The following is a 3338-nucleotide window of genomic DNA, read 5'->3' as shown; positions in this document are numbered from 1 at the left end:
TTATATAGTTTTACACATTGTGCTGGCATTATTTTGAGCATCATAGCGAGGCAAAAGAATCTAGCATTACGCGGGAATAACAGTGACAAAAACTGGCCGATGTCTTTTGAGCATAATATATAGTGAGATTTTTTGATCATCAAGCATTTGCATAATGACAACAAATTTGAGCATTATGTGTAAAACCCTATTTCATGACCCATTTCCAGTACTATTCTGATATTTACAACACATGTTTGCAAACACAAAATCCTTTAACAACAGAAAGACAACAATGTTGGAAAGGAATACTCCTTCTAACATGAACCAAATGCACTGCCCCATGAAAAATGCAGGACATGTGGTTAGTGTAGTACAAAGATAGAAGAGTGCTTTTAGAAACCTTTTGACCTAAGTTTTCATCTTTAAAATGGCCCTTGTGATATGATCAGTAGCAGGCTGTACATGTTTTCATGACGATTTGAACAGCTAGAGATAACTGTGCAACCTGACACTAGCCTTCTAGCAGGCTACTGCCATATTGGCTTATGATATTGGCTTATGTTATCCACAGGTCTTTAGCTTCCTCATTGTGAAGAACATCATCATAATTTACTTCGATCAAAATGAAAAAGATCACCAGGGATAATGAAAACCTGGATCTACAGGTCCCTTGGCAAAATTGTTTGTTTGATGCTGTGCCAAATAGAGAAGATGATGTCATTATTTAGAGCATTTAGTGCAGGAAACATTTTCACACTAGAAAATATATGAAATCATTACAGGTCAGACTAGTGAAATTTTAAAAGCTGATTCTAACTGTTTCTGGACGACCCATATGGAACATGCGAGGTCTCTTTCAATTGAAATCATTTTGTTATTAGCAAAAAAAGGACAGAGCAGTCATTCAAGACTATTCCAGCAGCTTGTATTAATAATAATATTAGACCATGTTTTTGATGTTCTGTAAAATAGAACAGGGATCAGGGATAAGCATGTGAAATCATTATTGGCATGAGGTGAAACTAGTCTTGCGTTTCACACATTTAATTTCAGTGAGCTATCACAATACTGGGCATCGTGCTTTGCATAAATATTTGATCAATCAGCTCATTTCCGTAGGATTTTTATCAACTTGGTCCCCACCACAGATATATGTATGTACATGTACATGTAAGTACTGAACGGCACAGTGCGAACTATATTGATTTTGCAACAAGTTTACTATTAATTTAATATTTTTTTGCTATACATGGCTCGAGTAACATTCTAAGGAAAATTGGACTCTGAGTACATGTCTGACATCTACTGTCATTTCAATATTGTCATATAGTTATTTCATATTGTTCTAGAGTTTTTACTGCTTTTAAGCAACAAATCTGAAACAAACATTACATGCAGAAACAAAAAAAACAGATAAATATTATTATATATTATATTATATATTTTCAGGCTTTCAATGTTGGTATGTGTGTGGAATTATAATGGGATTACGGTATGAAATTCTGTATTACTGCATTAAATACACGACAAGCCGTTATGATTATTGTTAATCAAATTAAAGAAACTACATATAATTTCTACATACACAACACAAGCTAAGGTTCGTTTACTAGTAACAAATAGGTCAATGAATTGCAAGATAATAAATACCGTGGTGCACAACCGATCTGATGAGCAAAAATTTCTGTGACTGAGACGTTCGAGGGATAATTTGTGTTTCCTTTCAGAAATATTTCGAGAAAACGTGGGCTGGTGGTCGCTAACTGCGTTTTAAAGCTGAAATCAACCAGGCGTTCAAGTGTTAGAGACCAGGCTCCCACTATCTGGTTATATTTTGGCCCACAATACATTTCGATCTCGATATTCTTTCGTTCCCGATGCATTTTGGGGTTGGGAGACGCGCTGTCCCTAATGGCATGTGACAAGGACGGTAATCAGGAAGTGATCGCCATGTTTACCTCATAAACGTGACCGCTGACCTGCCGCCGAGTTAAAAACAGTACGGCGCGGGGTGGGGTGGGTGGCGGGCTTATCGTTATAAGATATTCGAATACATGCTAAAAATGCTTTAGGACTCTCAGTCTAAACAGTGAAGGCATGCTTCGTCGTACAGACAACTTTTATTTTATTCTCATAACTTTTTTCCTCTAAATTAGAAGTGGTATTAATTAGTAGAGCTATTTAAATATTTTTAACCTGGGTACCCATATGAATTTTTGCTTGTCATGAGTGGTATAAGTATGTGGCATTTTGTGAAGATGATGGCTTTCAACCACTTAGTCGTGCAACAATGTACCGCGTCCTTCAAGTGAGGGAACCGTCTCAGGGTAAGTCTTTGCAAGGACTGGACAATGTATCCGCTGACGGTGCCGAAGGTTTCCAAAGAATCACCCAAATTGTTGAACAACTTGAGCAAGACTACGGAGTGAGCAAGGATTGGTGTTCACAGGTTAGGAACCGCGTAAAGAAGGCGAATTGCTACCTAAAAACTGAGTACCGCGTTCATTGTCGCGACGAAGACAGCCGTTATGCAGATCACTGCAGGAAGTTCGCTCTTAGTGATCCCGTTGATGAAGACTTCGAACACCAGTGCTTGCATGCATGAACATTTATCAAAGTGTGGCAGTTGCGAGGAACTGAAGACTGTTTTTCAATCCGAGGAGGGAAAAATCAATGAACTTTGCTCTTCGATGTACTCCAAAGAACAACATGATAATCTTCTGTATGACTTTGGAAAGTCCATGGACTTCATCAACGAATGGAAATGGCATATTCTCCGATGCGAAACCCAGAGATCGCAAAACAAAGCTTCATACAAAACCTGACAGAAGATTCAGTGTTTATAGTGATCGATTGGGCAATGAAGTTCTTACAGCGGCGACTTCGTGAAAAGCAGTGCGATTGGTATGCTAAGAGGGGAATGAACTGGCACGTTAACTGTGCTATCATGAGTGATGGAAAAGGGAATTTTTTCGTTTCCTTCTACAACCACCTATTCAACAGCTGTTCACAGGATTGTTTCTCTGTGCTGTGCATCTTGGAGAGTCTCTTAATCACCGTTCGCTCATCAAAGGTAAAGAAGGCTTGCCTCAAATCAGATGAAGTCGGCTGTTACCACAATAGCCAGCTTATTGTTGCAGCCCGTGATGTTGGAGAACGTGTAGGTGTGTCACTTCAGAGATACGACTTTTCTGAGCCGCAGTCTGGAAAAGACGTATGCGACAGGATCCTATGCCCTTTGAAAGGTACCATAAGGAGATACTCTAACGAGGGCCATGACGTTCTCACTGCCAGTGATACGGAACGGCGCTCAAAGAAAGGCCAGTTCAAGGATGTACCGCAGCTGTATGCCGCGT

General features: G+C 39.3%; 1 pseudogene; it reads left to right on the top strand.

Moving 5' to 3' along the window:
- The first annotated feature begins 2746 nt into the window (after positions 1-2746).
- Positions 2747-3338, top strand: part of LOC145482315 (uncharacterized) — a 1730-nt pseudogene continuing 1138 nt past the window's right edge.

The sequence above is a fragment of the Orbicella franksi genome, chromosome 3 (assembly GCF_964199315.1).
Source record: "Orbicella franksi chromosome 3, jaOrbFran1.1, whole genome shotgun sequence".
Classification (NCBI taxonomy): domain Eukaryota; kingdom Metazoa; phylum Cnidaria; class Anthozoa; order Scleractinia; family Merulinidae; genus Orbicella; species Orbicella franksi.
This window is presented reverse-complemented; position numbering and strand designations above follow the sequence as displayed.